We start from the raw sequence: 12,198 nt of genomic DNA, 5'->3' as shown, positions 1-12,198 counted from the left end.
CCCAGCCTGTCTTTATCCTCCCCCTTGGAGGGGTACTGTGCCAGGCAGTTAGCTGTCTATTAAAGACTTGTTATTGACATTTACACAAGGTTTAAAAAAAAGAAGAAGGGTGTCTTTGTTGAAAAATAATTGCAGCTGGCATGTTTCTTTGGTACAGATAAGTCAGAGCAGTCACAAGTTAAGTACTTTGGCTCCTGGAACAGGGACATGGGCAAGCACTTCCAGCCAGTGCATTAGTCACAGATCTCCTCTCTGATCTGATGCTGCTGTGTAGTCTCCGAGGGAGGGAAGGCTCAAACTTCATAACCCAGGAGAATTACACTCAAAAGAGCATAAGAAGAGGGTGAAACGTTCAGGATATCTCCATAAATGCTTTCATAGCTTCCAGCTATATCTAGTGTGGGGATCTTCTCGAGATCATGGTGATGTTTTTAGATCTAATGAATCCTAGACAGGTTCAGGTGAGAAGACATCTTTAGATGTCTGCTCCAAGCAGACCACTCTCACACCTCACTGAGGTCACTCAAGGCCTCATCTATGTGGGTGCTGATGACCTCAGCAATGGAGATGCCCCTGCATCTCTGTTCCCTGTCCCAGGAATGCACTGCTCTCCTGGGGAAAAGACAAGGTCTTCAGGAATCAAAGGAGTTCTGAGCAATGTTGCAGTCTTGCCAAAGCACTCTGTTTGTTCCAGTTCCTGGCCAGATTCAGGACATACTGGATGTGAGGGGACAAGGTAAGTGGCCATCGGGCAAAAATATTTCAGGGCTGGCAAGTCCTAACCCCCATGTAGTTTGAGGCAAGGGAGTAGCTGTTATTTGCATACAGCAAGGTACTTGCCATTCCTCAAGGCATCCTGCATTACAGTAGAGCCAAATTCCCAAGTGCTAGAAAACCTACTGCCAAGAGCTGAAGACCTAAATTGACCTACAGCCCACCTTCCAATGATACCAATCAAGGTCAATCTGAGCCAGCCAGACCCCAGTTTCCTTCCCAGCACTCCATATTCAGCAGTAGGGAACTCATGATCTCCTGCATCTGCTTTCCATTTTTATGGTCCCTGCCAGAACAAAACTGGAGCATTGTCAGCAGGAGTGTAATTCCTCAGTGTTTGTGTGGTGACACTCCAGCGCTATGGAGACAGGCACTTTTATAGGAAGAAATACAATGGCCCTCTCCAGCCCCACTCAGGGTTTTATGACCGTTTCCCTTTCACACATTGCTCTCCTGGACACCTGGCAGGTGTTGTTTCTCCTGCATTTCCTTACTTGCTGTGATTTATTGGCATCTGGGAGACCACCAGAAATGCAGCGTGTCTATCCATCTATAAGCTCAGCTGAATATGTCCTTGATGGTGCTGCAAGCCAGGGTCCAGGGTAGTTGTATGTGATGTGGTGACAAAGACCATGAGTGGCACCTTCCACCCCTTACTCAAGAGCATATTCGGTCACTGGGGTAGGAGATGTTGGCACAGGTCTCCCTCTTGGTCTGAGAACTGTCACAGCCTGGCTTTACTTTCTCCAAGAAGCTGTCTCCAAGCACATCAACTCACAACAGGAGGCAAACTAAAAATAAACAAATCTATCGAACCCTCCACTTCTCCACGGTGGCTTCTGCAGGGGAACTTCAGAGACCAGAACAATTATCACTTCAATGCTTTGTAGCCATGCAAGCAATTATAGCAGACACGTACTAACTTTTAAGTTGGTGGTCAACAAGATTTCTGAGACAACCAATGAATCTACACACAAATCTTTCAGCGCTTCTAAATGGCCTGCAATAACAGCCCAGTGCTGGTAAACAGTGAGCCATAAAGCCAGCAGGGATGCACTCCCTGGGTAGCAGGATGACTGAGCATTTTAGTCATATTTCCTTTTTTTAGTTTTGGTGTTACTTACAAGGAAACACGGCTTTTGTTCAGGCAAGCGGTCTTGTGAGTGTTATTTCTGCTAATAGGTATCCTGGTTTAGTCTAAAATTGAGAAATTGAGTGTTTATTAACAGTTTAGCACAAAAAGCTTTTGTTATTACATGTCTGCATCAAACTGGATTTCATGTTTAACCACTTATCTCAGCAAATACAGGCACTGCACATGTAACTTGGTGGCCCACTCTGAGACCTGGGAAACCCACGGTGGTCTCAGGCTGCTTAGGACCCTCAGAACCCAAGCCTGTCTTCGGGGCTGGGCACCATGTGAGATGGCTCCAGCTGGCAACTCAGGATCGCTTTGAAAAGGAGAGCAGAGTTATCTCCTGCTGAAATCAGAGCAGTATGTCCTAGCAAGCAAAGAATATCTCCGAGGGCCTTGTCTTGGCCACCGCTATGCCTGTAGGATGGAGCTGTGCCCTGGATGAGGGGCCCGGGAGCCTGCATTTGCCGTTCCTCCTCTGGCACACCGGCAACATGGAGCAACTCAGCTGTGCTGGGAAAAGCCCACCGTTGGCCTTAGGGTGACTGGATGGGGAAGCAGGACACTGGCCACTCCAGCTGCCTCTGCCCCTTGCCTCTCCTCTCCTCTTCCTGGAACAATTTCTCAGGATGGGGAAGATGTCCATGGAGTTCAGTTCCTTCGACACCTGTTGGCCCACATGGCCATGGGGCACAAGGGTGGCCTGGCAGGGGACAGCCCATACCCACTTCCTCACCACTTGCCCGCAGGTCCCTTGCTGAGGATGCCACAGCCCACGCCTATGCATGCAGAAGTCACACAGACAAGGCACAGAAATTCATAGCATCATGGAATCATAGAACGGTAAGGGTTGGAAGGGACCTTAAATATCATCTAGTTCCAACCCCACCGTCATGAGCAGGGACATCTTCCACTAGACCAGGTTACTCAGAGCTTCATCCAACCTGGCCTTGAACACTGCCAGGGAGGGTGCATCCACAGCTTCTCTGGGCAACCTGTTCCAGTGCCTCACCGCCCACATGGTGAAGAATTCACACCAACGACCACTTATTGAGCTTACATGAAAAACATAGCATGGTTTTTATAAGGCTGTGGGGGCAACCAGCTGGTTACATGCGATCTACATCTCTTGTTACCATGCTACCTTCCGTCAGCTGAGCAGTGGTCCCCCAAGTCTGCCTATCCCCCTCCCTGCCAGATCAGGTCTCAGGTAACGCGGGAGCAACACTGCCTGCTCCTCTCCAAAAATGTCCCCTGTCCCAAGAGCAGAGCACCGATCCACCTCCCAATAGCTGGGCAGAGCCACTGACAGGCAGAAAGGAGTGGTAACATGACTCTCAGGTTGGTGTGCTTCGTGCCACGCACAACCTTCGAAGAAGGTCTTGTGCTGTTCCCCAGGCTGGCTTCACGCTGTTTGGTAGAGCCAAGTCCTCACTTGTCTGCAGCCTGGATTATTCACCTGTGGATGTCTACTAGACCGGGCATTATTTCTGAGTGCTTGTTGTAACTTGCTTTGCTGCTGCATTACTGTCTTGCAGAATGTGTCTCAGCAAGCACGATGAATTGAGTGTGGTCCTTTCAGCACAAGCTGTAATTTTCATATGGTCCCCCTGGTCCAGCACCAGCCAGAACTGGCAAAATGGCCTTTCTTGTAAAGATGGCTTGCTAGGTTGACTTGTGGGTGCTAAGCTGGAGGTGGCCAAATTCTGGCTACTTTAATCAACATCCAAATAACCATATAACCCCCCTCCCAAGCAAAACAATAGGATGTGGGGGGCTGTGGCTCCAGGTCATCTCAGCGAAGCTAAATACCCTGTGTAAGGCTACAGGATGAGCTACACTCCTGCTGAGAAGACAGAGGAGCCCAAGTCCCAGTGAGGTGGCAGGGCCAGTCCATCTCTGACCGCTGGCATGGAGTGGAGAATGTGGTCTCACATTGTAGGGGCTGGGACAAATCCCTTGTGCTGGGTTAGACAACTAGGCATCAGAAACACTCACTCCGAAGTGGGGTAAGTCCATCAAAACTGCAGCTGGAGTATGTCAGCTTGGGAAAAGCCTGCCTCATGGATGAATGTCTGGGACGAAAGAGTGCCAGCATGCCTGCACACCGTGCCAAGCTGAGCCAGCACAGGCTCTCAGGTTCCCTCTGTCTTAGTACAGCTAAGCTCACGCTCAGCATTAAAGCACTGCTTAGGTCCCCAGACATGGCCGTTGCAGAGCCACACTGCAGGAGGTGCAGCTCCTTTGAACACCCCTAAGCTGCCTGTCAACTTGAATCATGCTGTTCATGGGGCTGGGAATGGACTGCAGATCAGTCTGACCCGTCCTCTTGGGCTTCTCTGTCTTAGTGGTCCCTTTGCTGAACGGAGACAGGATGGCATTCCAATGCAGCACATTACAGTTATTCGGCTTTTCTTGCCATCAGCCAGGTCCTTACAGCAAAGCCCCCCAGCGATGGCAAGCATCCTGCCCCATCGCGGGTAGGAGGACCAAGGGAGAGAGAACGCCTGGGCTCAGCTTTCTGATTAACAAAACGAGAGACCTGCCAGAGTCTGGACAAAGCGCCCATCTGGCAGGACCCTGCAGCTCCACCCTCCGGGAATTTGCATTTCTGACACTCAATCTGCCTACTCCAGAGAATACACTCCCAGGACCAGGGGCACGCAGAGAGACTTGTGAGCCAGTTCTGTCCAACTTACTCTGAACAGGGCTCCACCCAGCTCTAGCTGCAGCCAAACAAAAGCAAAGGCTCTTTTCTTCTGAAATGCACAGGAGGTCATAAGCTAGCTTGGAGCTGTATTTTCAGCTCTGCCGTTGCTTTTCAGCTCTGCTGCTTGTGTTCGTGCTTGGCTGCTTCTCCCTTTCCAAATTCCAGCGGTGGATTGCCCTTGTTTCCTTAACGACATGAAGAAGGAAGAAGTTTGGATATGGTCTGACAGGAAAAGAGCGGTTGCAATTTATAGCATCTTGCACCGAGGGGGCACTGAGAACAGCTAGGAGCCTCAAATCCACCTGAAGCTGAAGCAGTAGCGAGATTTTTCCAAGGTGCAGATGACCCAGCAAGAGGAATGGGTGAGCAGTGACCAAGGGGGGTTCCCAGCTGCAGTACAGACCCTGAGAAAAGAAAAGACCGTTAAATCTGAACCCTGGGGAGATCTCCAGAACTCAAACTTTTCCGTTGATCAGTGAGCACGATCCCTTCTCAGAGGATCAGCCGTTTGGTACAGAGCGGCTCCGTGGCTCAGCAGACCAAGCTGTAAATGAAGCCCCAGGGAACTAGACCACTCCAAACTGGTGCAATTATTGAACTGTAGGCATGAATAATCACCCAAACAGCTTTCTCCAAGCGACGCAGAGAAGAAATGTCACCAACCACGTGAAAATGGAGACCATATGCTTCTAGGATGCTTTCTGAGAGGAGTGCGTTTGACAAAGCTGGAGTGAGTTCAAGGCTGGTTCCCAGGTCAGACCCCAGCACAGATGTCCCTCCTCTTCTGGTTCCAGGGACTCTCCCAGCTCTGGTCATTATTTTCACTGCAGCCAGTGCCTACTTTTCTGAAAGGCTGCAAGTCCTTCAAGGTCAAGACAGAGCTTGTGCTGTGTTTGTTTGGGAAAAAAATGAACGCTAGAAAAAAACAGATGCTGCAGAATTGCCTCTGGCCTCCCCCGTGCGTGCGTGAAGGCAACTCCTCCACGGCGGCAGCAGCCTCTCCTTCCGCTTGGCAGGTGTTGTCTGGACCAGAGCCACAGGTGCGGGATCTGTTTTCTGTTGAGCACGCGAAGGCAAAGCAGTTGCTGGGCACAGCCCATGCCAGAAAACACTTTGCTATGCAATTTAACTGCTGATCTGATACCACCGAGGCGCTTGCCCCTTTTCCCTGTGCTTCACTCCCTGAAGAAGCGGGGCGATCGTTGCTTTTTCTTGCCATGAGGAAACTGTCGGACATAACCTGGCACCTGACAGGGTTCTTCCACTGTGCGATTAGTTTCTGGGATTTGGGGGTTCTTTCACATGCTGAAAGATGGCATTCTCCACCTCTTGGGAGGCCCGTCCCTCATTGTCCGTCTCTGTGGGTGCCAGTAATGGAGCCACAGGTGCCGGAGCCTCCCCGATGCCTTGGCCTGGTTACCCCCATCCCGAACAGACTCGCCTGCAGCTCCTAGTTATTACCAAGCTGCTGTTTCTACTGCAAGAAGCTCTGGAGCAGCAAAACTGCTTGCCTGGTGTGTGTTCATTAGCAGCATGGATAAGAGCAGCGTTGATTGCAGGCTATAATTAGATCTCTGGGACCCTTCTGGACTGGCTTTCGCTGGCATTGTGCTACTCTGAAAGCACTTCCAATTTCTTTCCTCATTCTTTTTTTCTTTTCTGAATGGTTGGGATGGCATTTCCCTATTCAGCAGATTTGGGACAGTTTCTGTTTTCTCCATTGTGGCTTGCAGAGCTCTCCTCAGCTTGGTGCCACAAGGCTCACACCACAGAGCTAGCAAAAGCTCCATTGTTTGACCACTCCTGGTCTCTTGGGCTGCAGAGTTGGCCAGACTGTAGCTCCATTCTTAGCACTGCACTGCTAACCTGCCAGGCAGCCCTACCCGCTTCGGTTAGCTTGCCAAGATGTAGTTTCATGAGCATCTTCCGCTGACGATGACTCTGATTTTCCTGGAATCGCTTTCTTAGCGTGTTCTGCGCAGCCAGCCTGGAACACTCCCAGAAGAGATGGATGCGGTAAACCAGTGCTAAGCACGTACTCCCAGCACGGTGGCCTACATGGAAATTATTACTCCTCCCCTGGAGTGCTGGAAAATGTCCTCAGCATCCATGCAGTGAAAACAGGGGAGGAAGAGTCAAGGGAAAGACCCGCGTCGCAAAGGCCTGCTGTTCACGTGTCAACATGGCAAGTGGGACCCAGGGGTCTCCCTCCTTCTGGCTTCCCCTCCAACATGCTGGTGTGTTGGAGCCCACCATTGAGCAAGGCCCTGCGGTGGGCACGGGCCTTCTGGGCTGTGCCGCCTTCATCGTTCTCTGCCACATCCACAGACCACTCCTCTACCTTCTGCTGCACTGCCCACGCAGCAGCCGGCAGGCAAGGGCAGAGGTGCTGGCACCCCACCTGGGATTCTCCTTCTCTGGAGATATTCAAGACCTGCCTGGACAAGGTCCTGTGAGGCCTGCTGTAGGTGACCCTGCTTCGGCAGGGGATTTGGACTAGGTGACCCACAGAGGTCCCTTCCAACCCCCACCGTTCTGTGATTCTGTGATTACGGAGCTGGAGGCAAACATGCAGACCGAAGCTCGGCTGGCCCGTGTGCTGAAGGAGGGTATCTGAGGAAGCGTGTTTGTACCTCTGGTTTTGACCCCAAGGACAAACCAACTGAGATTAAAGCGTATTTTTGAGTGGCACTCTCTCTGAGGACAGAAATTCACCCAGGACAAGACATTTTGGCGATGAGCTACTTTTCGGCTTCGTATGTTCTCATCAGAGACTTGCTGACCTCATGCTGACTTGTAACCTGATAAATAGATATACTGAGTGCCTGCCTCTTCCCAATACCTTCAGGCAGCAATACAAATTCTGACCCACCCAATGCGAGTTAATCATGCTATTTTCTGCAATGTCAACATGGATTTTATCCTATTCTTTGTGCTTCAAAAAAATTCATGTGAATTGTTGGAAGAAATTTTTTTCTTTATTCCATAACCACCCCTTCCCTTTCTCTTCCCTAATCTTAAATTGCTTTTCTGATGGTTTAAAGTTGAAGCTCTTCTATGAGAAATTACTTTGTGAAACTGTATTTGCTTACGTATTAAATTTGTTCCCTGTGTGAGATCTAAGCCAGATCTGCTGAGGTTAGTGCCTCTCATATAGGTTTATTGCTCGGCACTCCTCTGAACCCAGAAGAACCAGTCCAGCAAAGGAGCAGGTGTCTTATTCTGGGTGATTTTCTAATTACCTGTATCAGCTCTGCACGTGCAAATCATGGTATCTAGCCAAAAGGTCTGGCCGGAGCTGAGAAACTTGATTATAATCAAGGGGTGAAAAAGAAATTACAAGCTTGAGTTTGAGAGCCTAGCACAGGTTCCGACCGAGCTCACGCTGATTAGCAGCCAAAAATTTAAGATCAACAACTCCATCTGCAAGTATGGCAGGAAGAAGTTCTCTAAACTGAGCAGCATGAATCAGGTCTCCCCACTGACTTTCTTTTATATTTAGCTGATTTTTGAACCACAGAGGCCTCTTTGTACCTAGCTCTCCATCTCCCCTGGAGGTCTTACAAGTTGTGTAGAGCAGCCTGCAACAAACCAGGCCTGCTGAAGAATTTCTAGCACAGAACTGCCAGAGCGGTAGCACCAGAACGGTTCTAATAGGCAGGGGCTAAGGGCAGAGCCTCTCTCTCCCAAGATGACCGTGGGTTTTCAGCAAATCGGTCTGGTGGGAAGAGGAGACAGCCATGACCATTTCTGTCCCAAGGCATTTGACAAGGCAATGCCTGGTTTGCACCGGAGTCAAAGTCCATTAGTTTAGCAACAAAAAGCCAGCAGGACCTGACTCTGTAATGTAACCCGATACCACTATTTAATGTCTACAGTGTGAATTATTAACAGAGTTCCACCCAACGCCTTATCACTGGGAGGCTGGAAAAATCAGCTGCTTTCAAGGGCAGGTTCATTTTCCTTCGTCTGACCTAGACTCTGTAATTCCCCCTCCTATCTTAGCCTTATTTCAATGCTTAAATTGACACACATGCTGTGTGGCTTACCAGCCTTCCATGAAAATATGGACAAGGGGGTGAAGGTCACTGCTACCTGTCTGTTGGAAGGGGACAAGCTGAAGGGGAGGCAGAGAGGGAGGGGGTGGTTCTGTTTTCTTTTGTTATAGTTTGGCACAGAAAATGCACACCCCTAAAAAGAAACTGAATGTTTAAAGTACGCTATGACAGGGACAGGTCTGCAGGGTAAAGACAAATCTTCTCCTGGCCAGACAGAAACTCAGGTTGTCTCTGCCTCTCACAGGCCACTCTCTTCTGCTTCCGTCCCCTGCTTGCCCTGCGCTCTCCTGGCAATCCCCCTGACAGAAGCCCACATTTCAAGTGTCCCATTCCCCTCCTTGTCTCCTCTCCCTGCCTCAGATTCCCTCTGGACACCCACTGCCGATAGAGGAACCCATCATACCATCCTCGCTTCTATCAAGGGCCAAGCCATGCCGCAGGTTTCTCCCGAGATGCCCGCAGCTAAGTGGTACCCAAGCATCTGATCTGGATGCTCCTGCTGCCCGTGCAGGCTGAGCAGCAAGCCATGCCGTGACGTGAGAAACGTGACAGCCCTGCTGCTCGAGGGCCTGGCTTCTTGCCCGATAATTGGTTTGAAGAAGAAGGAGAAAAAAATTGTTTGCGAGAGTGTCGTGGAGAGACATCAAGACGGGGCTGTTAATAACAGGGGAAACGTAACCTGCAGGCCACATGTCACGGGGCCTCGGGGTGAGGCCATCGCATGGTATGTGCAACTCGGTGTGCCTTCGTGGGGAGGCAAATGTAACCCTCACTCCTGTGGACCTGCAGCTACTCAGCCTTTACACTGAATATCCCGGTGCTTTGTGATGTTCTTGGGAAACACCTGAGGACCCCCAGGAGTGTTTCTCCCTTCTGTGAATGACCTTCGCTCAGTCCTGTGCCCATCATTTACCACTGCAGAGGATGCCACAGTGGGCAGGCGTCATCCTTCTTAATCCTCACTTAGCTGAGCTGCTATACCTAGACACAGACTAAAAGAGCCTTTGACTCATTCTGGGCGATTGCTCCCCTGGCAGCTCATCCCACAGGGTGCTACAGGAGCACACACAGGCTGCGTGGCCAAGCAAAGCAGGCAGCAGATCCAGCGGGCAGCAGTTGGGCTTCTCTCTGTGGCACATGGACACAAGGCGTTAGGCCGCCCATCCCCTGCAGCTGCTCGCTGTCCTGAAGGTCCCTCCATCCTCAGGACTGCTGATCCAGATGCTTTTTCCCCAGAATATACTGCACTTATGTGGAGCACCCCAAGAATTTTCCATGCCTTGTTTTCTGGCCACCTTCCTAATTTTTTCCAGGGCAACTTGGGTTTTTGTTTCATGCCATGTTCAAAGTCCTGGAAAGTTGTTGCAAGCAAGTGCCCTCACTTGCCGTTGAGATGTGCAGTCTCAGACTTCTCTTTACACAACCCTTGCTTTTGCCCACAGACCACAGCCCTCTTTCCATGGGATCCAGCCTGCTATCCAGCACCTCACGGACCTCTGGTGATGATATACCCAGCACAAGCCGTTCTGCCATGGAGTCCGAGAGTCTCCCTTTCCTGCCAGCACCACGCACAGATGATGGCCCGCTCCTTCCCAGCAGTATTTTTTCTTCTGCAAACCACAACTGGCTCCTGCTTTACAGCAGCAAAAGCAGATCTCTGTATTTCACTGTGTTACTAGGAAATGAAAATATTTCACAGTATTTGCCAAAAAATCCTTCTTCTCAGGTTTCAGTATGACCAGGAGTGGGAGGAAGATGCTGCTCTAGTTTCATCTACTTGAAGAATAGTTTGGCATGCAGCTAAAGAGCAGAGAAGGGCACAGATAAACAAGAGCAGGGCATATCTGCTGGTGGCCAGGCTGCCCTCAAGACCAAACAATCCACCTAGAGAGCCTGCAGAGCTGCCTGGAGACTGCTGTCTCGAGGAACAGCTCTTGAGGCCAGCCTCTCGCTTTTTAGGGGGTATTCCCCAGGGAAAGCCCAACCACCCACATGGGAATCATCTTCCAGGACAGCTTGCAGTGACTGCCAGGTCTCTCTGTCCAAGGGGCAGAGGCCAGCAAGGACCCCAGCCACACACATGAACCAAGCCCTGGTGTCAGAGAAAGAGCGGGGACGGCCTCGGGGGTGACTCCATCCATGTGTCCACCCTGCTGAGACAAGGTGATCTGCACAGGGCAGACACCTTGGGGCACAGCTAAATACCTGCCCCTTTATGGAGAGGAGATGGAAAGAGGCCAGTGGTCTGGGAGGGGCTGGCAGCCGTGCAGGGGTACAGCAAGAGAAGCCTGGGAGGGCTGGAGTAGGCTGATAGCGAAAGGTGGAGAAACCCCAGCCCATTCCTCCTCGGTGGCTTTGCTCTTCCCTCCTGCCACTTGCAATACACAACCACTAGGAAAGCGGCTGTTGGTTGGTGAGAAGGTGTGCCTTTGGGCTGGAGGAGGAGGGAGTGACCTGGAGAAGGAGCCCCAAGGCCAGAAAGGCAGGTGGAGATGGCCCAGCACTATGGGACGGGAACGATGGGAGACTGAGACTGAAGGAAACGGCAGTGGGAGGCCTTTTCTGTTTGCACCACATGCCCTCACAGGTCTGAGGAAGCAGAGCAGGGTTCCCCAGGCTCACCACAGCCATCCCACTCCAGCACAGTGCTCCACAGTAGAGTGAGGAACCAGCGAGAGGTCACTTCCCTGCCCAAGACACAGCAGCAACCACTGGCAAGGACGCCTGAAGGTGAGGTAGGATGCACGCTTCTCATCCACCTAGCAAGCAGCTCTGCCCATCAGATTCCCCTGAGGAAAGGAGGAGAAAAATGCATGTCACGCCCTGACCAGGAGTCAGCCAGCACCTCACAGTCACATCAGCTGTCATAAAACTGCAAAATAACCTCGTGGCTTAGCCAAGCCAAACCCCATTGCTCTGAAATTAATTAGCAAAGCATGTGCAACTCCAGTCAGAAGGCCCACGGGAAACACCCCAAAAGAGAGACATAAAGTTTTCTCAAAGCTGCTTGTAAGGTAGGTTAAGAAGGCCTTCCTTAGATGACCGTGAATGGTAATCTAAGCACAGGGTAGCAGAATCAGCTGTGATTTTGCTGGAGCCAGTTAGACTTTGGAGGCAAAAAGTTCTCCCATGAGATAATGTGAAGTTGCTTAGGACCAAGTTTTTCCTAAGAAAAGGGTGGACCAAACAATGGCTTGGTTAAGAGGAAAACCGTAAGATTTTTAAAAGGCCAAATATCAAGTGTTTTAAAACTGCATGATGAAACATTTGGAGAAACCCAAACCAAAGTATCACCTGAGCCTCAATTCACATTCGCTTTGACACTCCATCCTGGCTGGGGGTGGAGAAAGGGTGAAAACTTGGCAGTTTTCTTGGCGCAAGCAAACCCCTCCCTACAGGCGTGTTTGAATTTACTGTGAGAGAGGCCTGAAGGCTTGCGGGGAGTGGTGCCTGCATAAAGTAGAGCTATGGCTTTCTCCCCACTGAAACCCAGACACTCAATTTAGGTCTCATGTTCGCTC

The sequence above is a fragment of the Opisthocomus hoazin genome, chromosome 5, assembly GCF_030867145.1.
Source record: "Opisthocomus hoazin isolate bOpiHoa1 chromosome 5, bOpiHoa1.hap1, whole genome shotgun sequence".
In the NCBI taxonomy this organism is placed as follows: domain Eukaryota; kingdom Metazoa; phylum Chordata; class Aves; order Opisthocomiformes; family Opisthocomidae; genus Opisthocomus; species Opisthocomus hoazin.
Note: the sequence above shows the minus strand (reverse complement) of the source record.